The sequence below is a fragment of the Gasterosteus aculeatus genome, chromosome 4, assembly GCF_964276395.1.
Source record: "Gasterosteus aculeatus chromosome 4, fGasAcu3.hap1.1, whole genome shotgun sequence".
NCBI classification, from domain to species: Eukaryota; Metazoa; Chordata; class Actinopteri; order Perciformes; family Gasterosteidae; genus Gasterosteus; species Gasterosteus aculeatus.
The window spans coordinates 29727885-29748347 of NC_135691.1; the positions used below are offsets into that span (position 1 = coordinate 29727885).

Genomic DNA, 20463 nt, shown 5'->3' on the forward strand with positions numbered 1-20463 from the left:
CAGTACTCTTTTGAAACAATATGTACTGCAGAAAACACAGAATAAAATGCTAAATTCTGCAAAATGTCAGTTCTTGATTCAGAGCTTGCAAGCGGGATTTATATATGCTATACAGGACACCCTAGAAACACTTCAGATGAGCAGCTGGTGTATTTTCTTACAACAGTCAGACTCTTGTGAAAAAAAGAATAATAGGTCAATCAATAGAAGATGCACCCATAGCTGATTTCCTGCTACACATGGCTGATGTTTTCTTTTTAGCACAACAGCCGGACAGAGTAGCCCTTTCTATTTTACAGAAGAATTGAAGGTTTACTGGCTGCTCCTTTTCTCGTTACTCCTTGAGATATGTCAAACTGTATCACCCTCCCCCGCCTTGACTTCTCGAATGTCGGCAGTTAGCATAAAGCGCATAGACAAACACATTGGATTTCCATGACTGCTGCACAATAAAAGCCTGTCTTTAGCCAGCTAAACACTTTAAATGTGGAGAGCGGGCAGCAGCACATATTCAGTTTGCATTAACAATGAATACAGCTTGTACAGGCAATTACATACAACAATGTACTTATTCCATAACAGCATTCCTGACCCAGGACTTAAATGGAATGTTCATTCTATGCATTTTAAAGTGGTTACACATGTAGCCATCAGAGATGTTGCACTATGCACTTCCATCTTTGACTCCCCTGCTGCTGCATTGATTCCCAAGAGAAAACCCTGTTGAGCTCACACAGGATTGAAGCTCTGTCAGATTTGTGCACTGAGCGCTTCGGCAAAGTAGAAGAAAATGGACTTATGGCTGCAGAGCCTCCGACTGTGGAAATAATCCCTGTATTCTACATCTTATAGCCTTTACAGACAAAAGTGAGCATTTTAATTAGAGCACTGCTAAATCCAAATCAACTAAACAATAATGTTTTTTTTTAATTAAGAAAATATGAACTGCAATAGAAAGGAAATGTTCACTTGATTAAATGTACAAATAAATGATACATTTACACACCATAAATACCTGACATAAAACCATACTATTTAAAAAAAAAAAAAGTCATAAAAAATGGTTAAAATGGAAAAGCAATTTATAACATAATATCTAATCTAATTAACGGGTAATAGTTTAAGCAGAACTCCCGTCCCATAGATCAAGTATGCAAATTGAGTCCTACCGAGCAGCCTAATGTGTTTTAATGAAACCTCCAAAAGTACCACTTTCAGTTGGTGGCACGAAAGTACTTTCACCAATAAAAGTGAAAAATGAACAAAGCCCTAGAACATCCATTGGATATTAAAGTGTATTTCTTGTGCAGCAGAACTTTGTGAAAATGCGAATCTATGTGAAAAACAGAATAAAAGCACAGACACTAATAGGTACATTTCTTGAAGCTTTCTTATTTTCAGCTCCAATATTCTGTTTCAATTCCTTGTTTTCTGTGGCCTAGTTTATATTCAGGCGGAAAAACCGCAGCGCCGCGAAAAAACCAGAGGTGATCATCTTTTCATATACCTGTTAAAGTCAGGATGATATGCTGAGCTATGTTTTGCAACAATAATGCAGAGCTGTGCCGGGTTCACCTTCCAATAAGTGTTTGATGAGAAGCTTGTGAATGTAGTCGCATGGTGCATTCGGGCAGCACATCTTTCGCTAAAGATGGCCAGTATGAAGGAGTAGCGAGTGTCCAGCTGTGCACTGGGCCGTCCACCTCGAGGCAGGCACACAGAAAAGGACGATGCGACTTGAATGGCGTATTTGCATTCCAGGACATGAGATTAAATCGTGTGTTTTGTCCCGGCTTTAATGACGCCACCCTCACTAAACTCAGGTTGCATCTCACCGGCGCTGACCCTCACGGGCTGAATTCCGGTGACACATTCCGATATGTGTTAATGAGCTGACTCCACTCTGTCTGCGGGTCACGGTGATATTTACAGGAACCGTTGTAGCGGCAGATATCCATGCCTCCCTGTGGCGCTCCCTCGCCTCATTTGCATAGCTTTCAGACTCCCCTTCCTCGCTCCCGCTCTCTCCCCGGCTCTCGTCGTGCTCCACCGTGATCGACAGGCTCCTTCGCACTTCTCTTCAGTTTGTGTCGCACATGTTAATTAAAGCCTCTAATTAGCTTTCCCCACTAAAAGGCCGCATTAAATCAGAATTGGAATGGCAAATGATTCCTGGCATTAGCATAATTGTGTTTTTGAAGTGTAAAGATTTGGGCATTAGGGATGCTAGCACGCGTTTTTGTTTCAGTGATTTGTTGTGTTTGGGGCTCATGTCCCGAAGGGGCCGCTGGAGGTTGGCTGTGTGGGTTTAGGGGCCCCAGGACTCTACAGGGCCTACACACTAATGAGGCCTGCTCCTCTCTGATGGAGCAGATACAGGAAAAACAAACCTGTGATGTGGCACCCTGGGGTGGTCCTGGGAGACTGGCAGAGCGGAACAGGACGTCAGTGTGGCTGTGTTTGTGTGTGAGGCACAGAGGAGACAAACGGTAGATCAAGTTATAACTATTGTTATTATTATTACTTTCAATTGTGTGAGCATCCTTCCTTCTCTGGTGTGCGTGCTGATATTTGCTCAAAGCCCCAGCGGAACTGAACAAGCTAATGCGGAATACAGATTGACTGATTGTTAGAATGATTGACAATAGGTAATGGTCGTATTTTGACATAGGAGTGTAGTAGAAAGATTGTCTGAATATACAGATGGTTAATATTGTATGAAAAAATACTTGTGCACAGCAAAATATTGTTATGTTGTAAAAATAAAAAATACTAGTTGCACACGGTTGAAAAGTAGTAAACTCGAGATGAATGAAAGGTTCTTTTGAAGTCAAACCCGTCAAATATCAATACGTCAGTTGTCTCCTACAGGACACTACAAAGCCTCCTATATATATAAAGTTTCTTATATGTTCTTAATTGACCATTTTGGTACGTGGTGAACAGGATGAAGCAGTGGTCCAGACTCTCAATTATACACATACAAGTTTCTCTTTTTTCCAGTCATTTGAAGTGCAAAAGAAAGCAGTTACAGCTTTTCATCTGCCGTCTTGCATCCTTCCAATTATTTTAACTGAACTAGATTTCTTTTGTTTTGAGAAAATTGGGACTATTCATGTGAATCCATCTTTTTCTCCGACTTTCAGTTTTCAAATTTACCCCACACGCACGTTAAATTTCAGTAATTAAACAATTTTCAGCAATGTGTTGCATTGATGAAATGTGATTGTTCCCTACAGCAATCTAAAACACCATTCTCTGCATAGACCCACAGCTCTATGTCTGAACTGTAATTCCCGCCTACATATCCGTATGTGTGTCGATCAGCTTTATTGGGACTGTATCGTTCAGGTGGATTATTGCCAAAAATTGTTCTTGTTATCGATATTGAACACACTCGTCATGTCCTCCATTTCAGTGTAATGCACTTGGTTTTATTGGTGCTGTGTGCACCCTCTATCAAACATGTGTGAAGCTTGCCGCCATCGCATGAAGCACACGTCGGTGAAGACCTTTGAGAAACTTCGGCCAAGAAAACCTCCTCGCTGACTACTGAGGCTAAATTATTCAGGGTGAACTTGTCTCAAGGCGTAGTAGTGGACCAGTGACAGTTTGGGGGTAGTGTGATAGCTGAGAGTGTTGTCATATTACTCATTATTGAAGCACCGAGATATGCATTAGAATCCCGTTCCAGCCTGGAATCTGCTCCAGGCATGAAAATCCATTAAGATGCATTGTAGGGAGCTGAGGAAATGATGAGAGAAGAGGCAACAGACTGACTTATACCCACTTGCAGGAAGGTATACTTTTAATTTCAGTAATTCCAATTAAATGCTTTTTTATGTGTCTGCAGTCAAATCACTTTTATTTATTTTATAAAAATAACATATGATTACATAAAGACACATACTGACGCATGAGAAGTGAAAGTGTTTATGTGAGAGAAGAAGAGGCAGAAAGTGAGCAGGAAAACACAACCGAAATATAGAAAGCAACGCAAGAGGAGGCTGTTGCATATTTGGTGATTAGTTGCAAAATCATGACCTAATATCACAGTTTTGAATGTCAATATAAAAATTCAAAGTAAAGACGTGATTCAATGTCATTAGTGAATTGACACCAGAGTCTACATGCGAGGAGCACTGTGAGACTGTGCATAGGCACCGACGTGCTAAAGCCAAAACACGAACATGCTTACAGAAACAATGCTAACATTGATGTTCACTTTAAATTAGTTTTTTTGTTTCAGCAAGCCAACATTTGCTAATCAACGCATGACCAAAAGTACAGGAAAGGCCTGGAATGTCATTAGATGTGTAAGTATTTAGACATGAACGAGATGAAAACAATTCCTCGTGAAGTGGGCGACAGCGTTTTATAATCCATCTATTAGTTGGCCAGGCATTTTACTTAAAACCCAAAACATCAACCTGCTAGTAGCACCCCCAGGAAAATTCCCCAAAGTCAGAATGATTTACTGTGGTCCATGAAGGAATGTCCACACATAATTTCATTGAAAACCCCTCTGGAATCAAAGTGGGGGCCAACAAACCTACAAATCTGTATCGGTATTAGCATCCGCAAATATGAATCATGTTGATTTTTGCCTCTAGAAAGCAAGTTGTTTGTGAAAACTTTAATGAATATATAGTTTGAACACTAATGTTCTACTGTACTCCGACAGGCAGTGGTTTACGCGTCACACCGTCAAAGGTCTGTTTTCTCATTTTACTTTAAATGAACCGTGTTGTACTTACAGGTGGGCGGTTTATGAGCCGTGTTACAGCGGCTCGGAAAGTGACTCCGTGAACCAGCACTGGGAACGGAAGCAATCTGTTCAATCACCAGTCCTTCTTTTTTTAATCCTGGCACATTGCAAGCCTGGTCTATTTCTGTGCTTCTGAAACAACAAAAGAAAAAACTCATTATGTGAAGTTCACCCTGTAGGTCGGTACTAATACATCAATCAATCAAGGGCTGGTGGCCTTTAAGGGTGCTCTCATTAATTTTGTGCCTCTAATTCTATATTGACTATTTCAGCAAATGAGGCATATTTCTCAGTTCGATTGAATTGATTATACACGAGCAAAAGATGGTAAAATAACATATTCAAGTTAAGTGTGTGCGTTCACCTTGAAGAGCCGATGACAGACAAGCCCAATATAAACAAGGTGATGATAAGAGGACAGGAGCAAGAATATACAAATATTTTCATTTAAAAAAATCTCGGGCCTCATTTATGACAAAGGGAGGGTTCCCCAAATATTGCGACAGGTAAACAGACACACACACACACAGCGCAGCCCTGATTGAGTGTATGTGTCTGCGTCGGTGGTCAAGGTCAGCTGATAATGGGAGAGATTGAGGACAGGGTGAGGCGGTGGTGGGGGGGAAGGGTCGGCAGCAGTCTCAGGTAATGAGATTTACGACCCTGAGCTCTCGCTGCAACCCCCCTCCACCACCAACACCCAACTACATCCTCCTCCACCCCCGCGCCTCTCCTAACATGACTTATAGATCTAATAGACGTCGGCGCTCCCGCCTTTGATAGAGGCTTCACATTATCACTGAGGGGTAAGTCATCCGTTCAACGAGGCGAGAATACAGAGACAACTCAACCGAGAGGTTTGTGTGTGTTTGCGTTTGTGTGTACGTGTTGGACGGTACACAACCTGTTCAGCTTATGGCCAAAGTTAAGAAATGGCTTTGATTTACCTTCACGAGTTGTTCCAATAACACAACTCCAAAATAAGGGCTCTGTGTCGGGTGTTTAATTTGTTATTTGTCATGTAAGAAGTTTGCCATAACTTTTACTAATATTATAGCAATGTGAAATGTCAAAGTTTGTGTTTAAGGGATGTGCGACATAAGTATAGTACGAGAAATTTAAAATGAAGACGATCAAATACTGCACTGCAAAAAAGTAAGCGCAAATGCCACTTTTGTAACATCAAATTTCAAATATCACACTGGACTATTGCCATGATTTTTGAGATATTCTTATCAAGTGCCCAAATGACTTACATGAATCCCAAATTTTGCATTAGTTTTGTGCCAATTATTTTCTTCATATGACGGCAATTTACCCCTCTAACTTTTACAGTTTTGGACGTGTCAATGGATTAGTATACATACTGTATATGTTATATATCAGTAGAATAAGTCAACAATAATACTCTTCTAATAATGACACAGATTGGTTTACATTAGTTAGTTGAAAGCAGTACAGATATGTACTGTTTGAACAAACGTCTTCCTAGTTAGTTTTAATGTTAACTAAATAATAAACCAAGTCTCATAATAAAGAAAATATGTCTGCCAAATGTGACAAACGTGCAGAAAACGGTTACAGTCCAATTTAAATAAAATGTAACTAAAAAAACGATTGCAAGAATGTAAAAAAGCAACCCGGGAGGTGATTATCTGCCACACAGTAGTAATGGGATTATGCCAACGTGCCACCCTCCGTGCTGGTGTGCTCATTGTGCTGACACGCTACACAAAATGACATTCAACTGGAGCAACACACGCCATTGTTCCAGTGGGCACATCCGCAGCAAAGAATGGAAGCCATTGAACTTGCTGATCATTACCCACACAACCTCTCCTGGAGCGGCAAAACAACATTCATTCCCTGTTCAGCTCTGTTTACGTAGACTTCTGCTACAAAAAAAGAAAGAAAAAAACAACAACAATATGGTGACAGCCAGATTGCCTCCCAACAGATGCAGTGCTAATATTTACACCAGGCCTTCTGTACGTGTCGGAAGTGATGGCGGATTGGATTTCCAGTAAACGCTCACACACACAAACACGTACGAGCACCCCTTCAGTTGTTTGTTCTCATGCAGTCTCCCATCTCTGTGTATTTTGAGAATTAAACCGATAAGCCCCCCCACAGCTAAACCCAGCCAAGCAGTTATTGATGTGCTGTCTTTTTATTCACTAGAAGCTTATTCTGTTCATTTTCACTGTGTCTGCCTTTGTGCCAAGAAGAAGTTACTTCAAACAGACGGACACAGCCGCAGAATTTGAGGCAACAAATATGTTGTGGGTATCACATATTCACTCAACAATCTGGTATTTTTCAAATTCTTCAATCGCGATTGGATATTATCAAATGGCAAATGATATTATACACCACATATATCACAACCAGGCACTAACAAGAGTTTCAAGGGAGTCAGAAAACCCTTCTGAGACGCTTTTATTCAACAAAATTCCAGCTTATTTCAATTCTTCTTTCCATCTTATATCGGTCAGCTTTTGGCATTTGAATTTTATTAACATCCTCTCCATAAATTCATAAACCGCTTTTGTTTCTCTTAAACAATGTGTGCAGAGGAATATCGGCAGCTCATTTGAATAAATGGAGGAATATAGTAGCATATGAAAGGCTAGTTTAAATCGGAACCTTCTTCCATTGTCATATATATACACAAAAATCTAATAATCATAATCTACTTTATATAATTTTTTCTCATTTCTTTCCAAAATAGGAGGCCAGAAATGAATTATTTTGATTCTTAAACGCTCCATCGTTGTCAGGAGCAGAGTATAGATAAAAATCTTCAAAATCTTCAATTTTCAAGAATTGAATTTTCAATGAGACTTTTATGATATACTGCATGCCAACTTAAACTAATTTAATCCTAAACCTAACCTTTATAGCTTACTTTATCATATATCACTTATCTATCACAGGAATAGCGAATGTAACAACAAAAAAGCTCTTCTCTCAAGACTTTTCATTTACATTGTAGACAATTTAGATATCCTTGACACCTGATGCTTCTTTCCTCTGAAAGCATATTGTATTATCGCTCCCATCTCAATTCATCTCATCACACCCTGCGTCTGTGTGGACAATGTCGGCGCTCATGCCCACAGGGATGTTTGTCATTTTGATAGCAGGTGGGATAAGAAGCGTAGTCAGGCAGAGACAAAAACAGCTACAAAACCACAAAGGTTTAAAAGAAATGGAACGAAAGTCTCCTTCATTTCTTCCGAGATTTCAATAACAATGTCATTGAATGCAGCTTAGGACAGATGCCCTTATTAATTTGATTTATCTGTCCTCTACTCAGCTCTTTTTCGTCTGAAGTTATCAGCTGCAAGGGCAATAGTGTTATTCAAGTACCTCCACAATCTGTAGCTCAATAGAGAAAAAGGGGCATTTTCGTCCTTTTGTTTGTAGCTCTGTTAGTGAAAGAAATCCAGTCCCCTGAGCTCCAAGCAAAGAATGAATGTCCAGAGGTTACAGAAGTAATCAACTTCCATTCCATGAGGGAGGAACAATAATACCACTTTAAGGCGACGCCAACGCCGGTTTCCTCTTCTGTTATAACAATTTTGAATAATACGGTTGTCGGAATTTTCTGGTATGTTTTTCCCGCCCGACCAATGTTTATTTCCTCGCGGCTTCATCTTCTTTTATACGTGACACTAATTTCCAATATCGCAGAATTTCATTTTTCACACCCAGACTAAAAAAGCAGCCGGCCCCTTTCAACAAATACGCTCAAACAAGCTCTTCAATGCGAAAACATTACAGCTTTGTTTCAACACAGAGGAGGGCGAGTGTTGCCAGCGAGAGCTTAAAATGGCTGCCGAAAGTCGGAATACTGGAGCTGAACCAAGCCCAGCAGACGGTGGACTGGCTTGCGGGTTGGATGGCTCGGTTCGAAGACAGCAGCTTGTTAGGGTGGAAATGGATTAGCGAGAGGCACAATGGGAGTCTTAGGCGTGTCTGCGGTGTTGTGTTAAAGCCCTGCCTACGTTGCCCGGGCTGCTAGACTCATTTATGCCCAGCGGTGCATGCAGCAGCCAACTCTCTCACACACACACACACACACACACACACACACACACACACACACACACACACACACACACACACACACACACACACACACAGGGCTTTTCTAATTGCCATGGTTTCTCCTGCACTTTCAGCGGCAGCCTGCGATTCGGCTTCCATCAAAGGAGTGAGCAGACCCACGAAGCCCCACAATTGTTTTTCACGCACACTATTGTGTTACGATGTGGGAGACGCGGCAGTGAGTTTTACAGTTGGGTGGAGAGTTCATTGTCCCACTTATACCTTCAGATATAAATTCATCAGATCTTTTTTTTTTTAAAAGGTGACCTGCCTCCAGTATAAGAGCTATTAACAGAGGTTGTTGTACTTGTAGCCTGATAAATGGTGGCATGAATACTAGTGGTTTAGTCGGGGCCAAACTGTAACGTTGCCTTAGACCCAGTTTACACGATGGGAAAACGCATGTTATTTCATGCGTTTTGGCCTTTCATTTACACAAAAACTGAGGTTTTATCACAGAAAACGATCATTTCTAAAAACCCCGGCCAAAGTGGAGATTTCTGAAAACTCTGTTTTTGTGTTTGCGTGTGAACTAGGTCAAACAGAGTTTTAGGTTGTCAAACGTCACAGTATGCGACTAAAAATGCTTCACGTCATGTGTTTAGGTTGGTTTGATCGTGTTTTTCGTAGTTGTTGTTGGTTTTGAGAATTCTGATTGGTTTGCATGTCTTTATCCTTCTCGTTACACTGCCGACTACAGGTTTGGCATAGTTATGATGGCGCCCGGGGCCGTATTTATGCGGGTTCATATAAACAGAAACTTTTTTGAAAACAATCTTGTGTGGACGATGTTATTTTTGAAAAAGGAGGGGCAGAAATAGTCGTTTCTGTAAATACCCGGCTATGTGTAAATGTGGCCTTAGTGTGGCGATCAGGCACTCCACAGGCCTGCTGGCTGGCTGGAGTTGGGTTGTCAGGCAGATTCAGCTCACCTGGTCTGTACTCTATAAGCCGGTGACAGTCAGTGCTACACTTTTTGGTTTTGGTATGTTTAGGTTTCCGTTGTCTGCCCCCGAGCCCGGATGTGACAATGATAACGTGCTATTCTAAGCGGCGTTGGCTCACTCCACCACTGTTCGGAAGTACAACTGTACAGCCTGATCTCCAAAACTTCTCCAAAAATGTATACCAAAATCTTGAACATACAAATTTGTAGTGATACATACTAAATAAATACGGACTGCAACTGATGACGTCATCCTATTCAAAGTGAATGGGGACCTGCACCCCGTTAACACACTTCGCAAAGTCTAACGATGTAAAATAAACGTGTTATGATTGCATTTTTAATGAGAAATCAATGTTAAATTGTAAGAATACAATACTAACCCTAACCCCCTCAAAAAATGCAACATGGCGGAGAGACGTGTTGTTCACTCAAGGGGCGTGGTTAACCACCGCCAGTTCGTATGTATTGTTACGAATTTGTATGTTCAAGATTTTTGTATACATTTTTACAAACAGGTTTTGGAGATCACGTTGAACTGTAAGAATTGCCTAATGCACGTATTATATTGTATAAATTCATGACTTGTTACTCTGTTGCCAACTATAATGATCCATCTTTTTCTTCAATGTTGATACAAATGGAAAAGGATTCGTGGTGGTAATTTAAGTTTACGGCTCACTGTGGAGTGAACTACCGACTAGTGGAATGATGACAGGAAAGACGGGAGAGAAGGACATGTCACAGCAGGAGAAGCACAGGTGTATATAATCTTTGGCGCTCCAATAGAGCCGAGCGATCGTTAATGTTATTAGTAACACCCGTACTACATCTCCAGTGAAAACGATTGCTGAATAAAAAGGTCTATTCACACATCACATTCCCTCCTTTAAAGCAATTAACACAGGCAGCGTGTCAGAAAACGAAGAGCACCGGGAGGCAAACTCCACACAGAAAGTTGATCAAAGGAGAATCCAAAGAGACAGACAACAGAGTGAAGGCATTGTGTGACTGACAGGTGAACACTGGGAAGCACAACAGTGAAAAGACTCCACAACAAAGACATTGCAACAAAGAAAAAGGTTGGATGTTGCTTACTGGTCCTAAAAATACACCCCAGTCGTTTTTTCAATGCCCTAAAATGTCTTCAGTAGTTGTATGTTAAATGTCTTAATTGTGAAGATTTCTCAACAAATCGTTTCCATATATTACACATTCGTATGTGCGATAGAGCCCTCCCCACCGGACGATAAAAACAGCTTTCATCTGGCTGTTCTCTGGTTGGCATCCATTCCCTGCGCAAATCACTTTTCCATTGAAGGCCTCTCAGGTGGTTCTGCATATCAAACCATCTGGATCTTCATGTAAGCGTCACACTGCATCGTGCTGAAAAACGGGCAAAAATCAAGGTATCCCCCCTCTGGGTGTCATGTTTTCAGTTTAGAAAAGATGGGTACTTTAGAAGAAATAATTGGCGGTTCATTGGATGAACCACCTGTCAGTTAAACTCTTGCCAGACTGGAGAAAAGATGGCATTGCTGTTCTTATCCCTCTTTTCACTAAATAACTCCGTTGTGGGTGTAAGCGATGCTATTGCAGCTTTTGTGTAGCCCCTATTGGTGTCATAGCTAGTTAGACAACAGTTGTCTCTCCTACTCACAATAAGGAAAAGGGTAAAGTCTTAATAGCTTTCGGTAGATGCAGAATCTCACACTGGCCCATTTTGTTTTCTACAACCCGCCGTTGTGTGTGTGTGTGTGGTATCGGCTCTATGTGTGTGGGGTCTGGGTAAATAAGGATTGACGGGCCCCTAATGCCCTTTGCAGCAAATAAATGGATAATTGAGAATCCTGTTGTGACGCCCCCCTCCCTCCCCCCCCCCCCAACCTCCCCATCATGTGTATGAGACGAGACGCCATCTGAGCACTCGGATGACGCAGCCAGAGATTGATTGTGCGCGTGTGTGTGAGAGTATGACAGAAAGATAAATTTCATCTCTGGCTCTCCTTGTATCAGTCACACTATTTACATATTCATTTCTCATGTCATAATAAAGTGACAGTGGTGTTGTTCTGTTGCTGCCTCCAAGGTGTCAGTCTTGGATTTGTGCTTTTTGCTCCTTCGGTGGACCACTGAAGAAAAGGCAGGGACACACGCCGTGACATTTGAAATCAAACTTTCCACATTTTGTCATCACTGATCTCTTACCCACTCAAAGAGATTGATATGTTGTGTGGGTACACACTCCGACAGCTGCCACTAATACTGTTTTTATCACTGCTAATTTAACTGATTATTTTTAAACAATAACTTTTTACGCTAGTCAGAAGAAATTCAAGGATTTGATTGGTGTGTGTGAGCATCGCTACATTGGAAAAGGTGCTTTATGTGTTATCCAGATTCTGAACACAGATTTTTGGATGCAATTCAGAAGAATACACAAGGAATAAAGAATATAAATGCAATAATGACTATTGTAACACCTGATTCATTTTAAGCCTACCTGCCGCAGTCACCTTTTTAAGTTTTATACAGTTGTCAGGAAACGGATAGAAAAAGAAATTCCTCCATGGCGACACAGCCAATACTGACAGTGAGATTAAACCATTTGCAGTTGTTAGATGAAAAACAGACGTTTCGAAATCAGGGAAAAGGATGTTTACCTTCTCTACCCTGTGCTCATGAACGATATAAAAGTGCAATGAAATAAAAGCCAGGCGCAGGAGATAGACAACTGGGCCAGTCACGTCTGTCCGCGATGCACTTATCAGGTGGGGATTTTCTGGAAGTGTCAGTCGGTATAGAAGCCTTCAAGGCTCTCGGGGGGAAAGGGGATGCTGCGGTGGTGACAGGGCTATCTGCCTCTGACAGCCCGAAGACCTAAAACCGGATGGCTGGGAGAGATAAGGCTCTGTCGGCCTTGGACACACGCAAACAAACAGGACCCAAACACACACACACACATACACACACACACACATACAGATGAGCACACAAACACACAGCCAAACACTGGCATTCACTTTGCATTAGCAATTTCCCTATTGCCTGACCACTCGCTCATTCATTCACTCATGTGCATTGACTCACACACACGCACACACCCATAAGCACACACATGCTGGCTCCCTGTCTGCCAGCTAGCGAGGCTTTCCATTAGCTTTGGTGCAGTGTGCCGGGTGAGGAGCGCTGGGGCGAGAGACATCAATTTGCTTCCTCTAATGCGCTCGCTGCCCCCACAAGACATATTGATTATTTCTTCCCCGCAAAGCGACAAATAGCAATTTCGGGGGCATAATGGAGATAGATGGTTGGTTTACAAGAAGCCCCCGAAGAAAAGTTGTAAGGGGATGGAGGGCTGAAGGGGGAGGCAGGGGGATGGGGATGCTCCCTCTACCCCCCCGCCCCCCCGCCCCCCAGGTCTCTTTCTCTTGAGATTTCGACTTTACCCACCTCCACCCTTTTGAATGTCACCAAACTGCAGTTCATAACCAAAACGGAATAAAAACGAGTACAAATGAAGCAGCAGGGTGTGGATGACAAAAAAAAAGAAGAGAGATGAGAGTTTCTAACGTGGGGGTGAAGGTACGGCACGGCTTTCAGGCACACCACCAATGCGCATTGATGATGTGCCTCCTCCCAGCCTCACCTCCTCCCGTCTCAATGGTTGTGCTGCAGAGAGCAGCTTCTGCCGCAGTGTTTGCTCTGCCTCGCCCTCCGTTACCTCTTCCTCGTATCTCCCTTGTTAGCATCAGTGCGACTGATCCGCAGGTTGCTCCCGTGGCGAGATCATGAATATTTGATTCTCAGTGTGTTGCAGGGGGAGTTTTTTGGTAGTTTTTAGGTTTGGGCTTGAATATCTCGATTGTTTTCGACGCCTAAAGTAAAAGATGTTGTCTTTAATGGTCCACAGCCCTTTCTGACTGCATTATTTAAAGTAGAATAATTCTTGAAATGAAAAGTCACACACTGCTGTCATGTTGACGGCTGCTTTTAAATCTTAAGACAGCTGAGACCTATGGATTTAAGAAAAGCAGACATCAGTGTCATCATGTAGAGCTCACAAGAGAATCTGAATAAATTGTAAAATATATGTTGTTGACATTCAAGTTGAGCTTTCAGTCCTTGCATCCATATGTGCCTACATTCATTTCCAGAAGTGTTCATGTCCCTTTATCCAACCTGCTGTTCTCTAAAGTGTTCACACTGTTATATCACTGAGTTGTGGTAGCTGATAGCTGCCAGCAGTAGAAGTCGGCGGTCGGAGGTAATACATGTGTGCGGCTCATCACGTGATCGACTAATGGGAAATGGGACAACTTTTCCTTTCCAAAGATGATGTCTGCTTGTGATAACTCTTGTAAAATAAATTGACTTTTTCCGATTGTTAGGAACTGTTCTGACGTGGCACAGACAGACTTGCGCAAGGCTTTCTAATAAATGGGCTTCAGCACAGAGATGCCCTGAGTCTGATATGAGCCTCGGTTATGGGAACAGATGGTCTAAGTTAAGGCGCACACACTGGGGTAAGTAAGTAGATGTGTGGATGATGTCACAGGGTGAAAAACTTATTTCGAATAAGCATTGGCACAGTATGTTGATTATAAAAGTTATAAAACAACTACAATCTGCCAATCAATCCTGACCACATGTTCCACAGGGACGTCCAATCACAAGAAAACAAGCAACACCAGCGACTCTGTCCGACTGTACGGGGTGAACAGCAGAAAGTTGACCATATTGCAACACGGTGATGTTTGGTTGAGGTCAGTTACATTATTCAGACCATAATTATGAGCAGCGGCGGGAGAAAAACTTTCCACGTCAGCATGTGAAAGTAGCGAAACGTTGTTAAAGCTACATTTCCATGACAACAAGTGAGCACGATGATACGCAGACAGCGAATTCCTATGAGAGGGTTTGCATCTGAACCTGCAGCACACTCATTGTTTAGTTGTGCGTCTTCCAACTATTGGTTGTTTTCTGCCATAGCAGGCAGCCGTTTTCAGCACTTCACACTACATGCTCAGCACCCAACACCAGGCGGACAACATTAGCAGCCAGGTGATGAACGTAGTGGAGCATGCAGCTGCATCCTCAGGACTCGGCGGGGACCAAAATGACTGCGACACTTGAATTCAAAAGAGCCATTGCTAATTTTATGAATGAGACTGTTCTTCACCAACTATGACGAGTTACATTGTCTCCTGAAAAACTGACAAAAGAAAACAAACGATGCTTTCAGAATGACGCTCTGAATAGTTTTAACATTGAGCGGAAAAGAAACACGCCTGAACAACACGTATGGGTAATCGTTGATTCATCATCTGATTGTAGACGCACGGATATTGAGCCAAAGAACTGAAGATTGACATTAACCTTGATGTTTTCAGATATCTGCTAACTTGTCAAATATTTGTCTCTCATTATTTTCTATTTGACACACGGTAAAAAAAATGTGTTGACGCATTGCTATTGCAGGGACTTTGAATACGGTCACCAGAATGTTGTGCTCTCTAAATGTGGGAAATTTGCTCAGCCTCACTTTATCACAGTTCCTCCTTAAATATTGAATGTGTATTCTTTTATCCCACCTTTAAACAACTGGCGTTTAAAGCTCAATCATTAATTATTCAGGGTTTTTGAGAACTTGGTTTGAGTGGAGATGTTGCTTTCCTGTTCTGGATGATGTAGACGAGAGTGAAGAGCATGTGTGAGAGCTCTTGCACAATTTTTAATAGTTCATATTCCTCATAGATTAGATAACAACTTGTGTGGTTTAAAGGCCTAAAATTTAAGTTACATGGCCTTTTTAAGTAAAGGCATTGCATCCAAATGAAAAAGGCAATTTTAGTGCAATAGTAGTATTTATATTATATATTTATGGACCTCATGAATTTGAATGAATCCAGCATGACAGGCCATTTAGTTTATTTTAGCGATAACAGATCACAGCTTTAATTGCATGCAACAAGCCTGCTGTGGGCCATTAACCACAATAGATTATTTGCTAGTTTGAAGGATTGTAAAAACTTTGACCATTCCAGCTGCTTTTATACCCCCCACTGGCAGCCAGTATCAATTTAGAGTCTTAAATGAAGGTAATGTAGCCATTGCAAAGTGTAAGAGCAGCAACTTCTTGGTCCGCATGTAAACCGACAACCTTAACAAATGGAATTTTTAAACACCCGGCCAATCCTCAGCAGACTAATAACGCCTCCTTCCCCAGAGATGCAGCAGACCTAAATTAAAGGAAGCAGCCCCGACAGACAGAAGTGACATTGAACCTCATGCAAAACGAGCTTATTATCTCTGTTACTGCCAATGCAGCGCGGCCAAGCTGTCAGTGATCACAACAGACATGTTCTATGCGACAGCGCTATTAAAGGAAGGCGCACCTGATAAAAGGAATGATCCACAGATGTGATGAAAACAGACAGCTGAGATGGAGTGGATCGAGCGCACCGGTGGAGGCGGAGGTTGAGGGCTGAGGAGGTGTTGCATGGTTGGTATTGAGAAAATGGGTAAGGGTTGGAAGTGAAGTGATGCTGTGGAGTTGGGAAGAAGGGGGCAGGAAGGACAGGAGACGAAACAATGGGGACTCAGTGTGGAAACAGCAAGAGAAATGGACGAGTTGTGGTATTAAGAGGGAAAGGGTGAAGGGATTGTGGGACGGAGGAGGGAGAGGTGTTACAGGAGTCAGGGCGCTGGCTATTATCCTGCATCGATTTACTCCAGTCAGGGATGGCTGGACAGGTAATGAAGTGTGGGATCTAGGGGTTTGCAGCACGCGCTTGTCTGGGCCTTATAGCTTCGTGGATGTATTGTGGGGTGATGTGTCGTGTGTGTGTGTGTGTGTGTGTGTGTGTGTTACATGCAAATGGTAAGGTCTAATCTGCTGTGGTTAAACAAAAAACGAGGTCTTTGTCAGATGCTTTGTTTGAATGCGTAATTGATTGACCACGCGAAACATCCAGACACAACCTACCTGGATGGATTACAGTATTTACAAACCCTATGACCTTGGAATTAAACGTATTCATAATAGTTTTGCAACCTGTTCTTTTATCTTTTCCTCAAAGAACATTTCTGAATTGAATTTAAATGACACATATTAATAAGAAAAGCCCCAAAGTCCTGTTTTATATTCAAATCAAACACTTTAATACCACTCACTAATTTAAATTTGGAGTATCAGGTTGCATGGGCCAGGAAAAAAGCTGTCATTCAGTAGTCAGGTACAGCATTAAGGGGGATTAATTTGTATTCATTATCTTCCCACAGCTGAGACGTATCAGATTGTAGGCGGTTTTAATTTAAAGTTGAATAACCTCAAAGGTATTATTCGACATCAAGGTAGTAGTGTTACAGCTAAAAAATCCAATGAAGTGATTATGTGAACAATTGATTTTCTGTTTTTAACCAGCGAAAGAATAAGAATCATGCAGAAATTTGAGATGGGACAGGAAGCAGATTGCAAAGAGCAGGAAAAAAAATTATACCTGACAAAAGGCAAAAAGTGGCTAAATGAAAAGGCCACTTTTTCGTGCTTGTCATTCTCTTGAGCCTCCTTTTTATAAGTCAGTCCATTTTCCGTTGTTTGCACAATATACGCTTTCCTCTTGAGGGGAACAAATCAGAGCAAGAAGCGTGCAATGCACACAAAATGAATATAAAAAATCCTCTTGGGGTTTTGTTTTTAACATAAAAAGTTTCTTAGAAAAAAAGGAATGTTTTGTAAATGCAAAACAGGAGTTTCATCAGGTGCAAGTAGCAGAGGGGGAAATCAATGCTGTAGCTGTGAAACAAGAAATGAGTTGTCCCTTTCCTTTCTTTCACTTTGTACATCCCTCACGTTCGCTCTCCCTCTGCATCGCCTCTTCCTTGATTTTCCCTCCCCCGGAGCCCCGCACTTCCTCTCCCAGTCTAATCCGCTGCTCGACATGCTCCCTTCTTTGTTCTGCGACCCTGACAAGTTGTCTCGTTCCCTCGCTCCCAGGACAACCCCCGGTGTGCTGGGGATAATGGAATGAATGCCGGAATGATAAACCCCCCGAGGATGCCGAGAGAGGAAACACAGGAGTGTGTCAACCGGGGATGATAACACTCTGTTCTCCCGTGCATCTGTCCAAGGAGCAGGGATTACAGTTTTACAGGCAGGCTTTGCCGATTCGCAGACCCTTTTTGCGGGCTGAGATGTTAACACCAAAAGGCCTTGTTGGTGTCAGGGGGCAGCAGGGGAACATTGTCTCTTCTGTGTCGCACCAAGGTCTTCATTAGTTTTGGGCATTGCTTCGCGTTGTGCAATCCTATCCTGGTGGACAGGTCATTTTAAATCACCCTACAGAAGCTCGCTGCACTCCCAGGACAGAAGAAATCCTGAGGAAATGCCACTCTGTTCGAGGCAGGAGTTCTAATTTGTTTTGTCTTGTAACTCAAAGGTGTTGCTCAAGATTACATTACAGCCAGACACTCGGATTGGCAAATGTCAACCAAACGTATGAAAAACACAAGCAACCATTATATTATTATTAGAAAAGTAAGCCTTATTCAGCTTATTACTGCCCAAAAGCTCCTTTGTTGTCCAAAAACAAATCATTGAAACACTACATTTTCACATGCTGACATTTTCCTGAGCACTTTAGTTTATTTTTTTGTTTAGGGTTGTCGAACACACTTTTGCTGTAAATACACACTATATCTCCAAATATTTATCACTCTTCAGCAAACATCATCACATCCAACATATTCACCAATTGCTAAAAACATTTGCTAAGAACTACAGTGCTGCATTGAGATTCAATACCTCCCAATTCTATAGGATCCTAGATATGTAAAAACAAGCTGAATTGTATTTGAAGTTATGGTTTATGAGTTTTGAACAAGAGTATATACATATCTGATGCTGTGAACCTTAAATTGAAGACTTTTTTACACGATATTTCAAATAGCGTCTTACATCCAAACAGAAACTTTAAAGAACCAAATTGCGCTAAAGGTGACTGGCCTTCTCATATGTTTTGTCTTTTTTTTAATCAAAACTGGCTTGTGCTGACTGTCCAGTTACTACTTTCATATTCACGAGTTGTGGTTTCACACTTTCTGTTTTCACACCTGGGATCTGTGCCTCCATTGGGATTTCCCACCGTAATTGTTGGTGAAGAGTTGAGCTGTCTGAATAATCATTCTCTTGTCTGCTGATTCTGATTGGAATGAAGTCTAGTTTGCATGTTATATTTCCACCACTGAAGAGAAAATATTGAATCTTAATCTCTGTAGCTCTGGTCGTCCTGGTCATTTTCTGACATGAAATCTGACTTTTAGGACGTTGAGACAGTGAGGCGAGGAATCAATAAAAACTGATTCGCAAGCCTTTGTTGTCGCTGGAAAATAATAATCAAAGCCCCAAGTTCTTGGTAAAGTTTGAGATGAAATGCCATCTCTTACAAACGGGCTGTCTAGTGGTATTACGCTGCAGTCCAACTAATCTTGACCCCAATCTCCCAGATATCCAGGCAAGGAAGTTGGACACGTTCCCCTTCCTCGATTCAACCTGTCTCATATACCCTTTGGACTTCTCAACCCATTTAACAATCAAACCATTCTTTAAACTGACCTTGAGCACAAAAAAAGGAAAAAAGAATGTGGAGATGAGAGGCTCATAAAGAAAACCTCCCATCCTAAAAATAGAAAAGGTGGCAATTAAGTGCCAATCTAATCATCCCCCGGTTAAACGAGCCCTGAAGATTTTGCCCTCACATCCCCAAGGCTTTTTTTTTCCACACCACTTCCTCATCATCGCCGGCTATCGGCTTAATTACGCCCCCGCCGTCCCCAGATAAGAGAGTGATAGCCTTATCACCACGGCTCATTTCCAAATCCATGAAATTAATAAAGTCTACTTCCCGTCTCAGTGCTGCGGCCAGACTTCTACCAGCAGTCACGTACGAGAAGTCTGAAGTAATACTTTGCCTGTTCTTACAGTTGGCAAGAAAAAATCTAGAGGGAATCATCCTCCAGGAGAGTAAAGACAAAGAGGGGAAGGGGTTTTTTGTATTTTAGGCCGGTGATATTTGGGCTGTAGTTTTTCTCTCTGATGAGGCTTTTGTCTGTGAGTTAGCTTAAACATTCTTCTGGCTTCATTTATCATTCGCACAGTAGCTGGATTGTCCATTTGCGTCAGTTGACTACCTAATTGTCCCTAATCTCCCCCTCGGGAGAACTGCTAAATTGCAGTTTTGTGTGTGAAATATCAATTAGTAGCAATATGTTGGAATAAAAGCGTTACCTGCAGACAGCCCATAAAACTCACAGCTTGCTGTAAGCGAGTTTCTCTATCCTCCATCATCAATAAACCCCTAATCAAATAAAGTGGCGCTTGCGCTGCATTCCAGTCGGATCCACCTGGAGTCTATGAGCTTTCCAACTCTCGTCCCGTTGCCTGCTGTAATCAGCGGGGAGACAGCTGGTCTCACCACGCCGTTCCACCTGCCCGCTCCCCAGAGTAAAGGGCTGTGCTTCAGCGACCAAACCCACTCCAAGTCTCTCTCCCAGGCCCACTCCAGCGAGACTGGCGGGGGTCTCACACATCGATTTCTGGGAAAAAGGGAAGGTTGGACGGACCCGTCACCACGCT

The 20463-nt window shown here is 42.1% G+C and overlaps 1 long non-coding RNA gene across 1 annotated transcript in view; it reads left to right on the forward strand.

Annotated features, from left to right (window-relative positions):
* LOC120818153 (uncharacterized) overlaps positions 1–20463 on the forward strand; it is a 35677-nt gene that overhangs the window by 6881 nt on the left and 8333 nt on the right. The gene's annotated exons all lie outside the window — the stretch shown is intronic.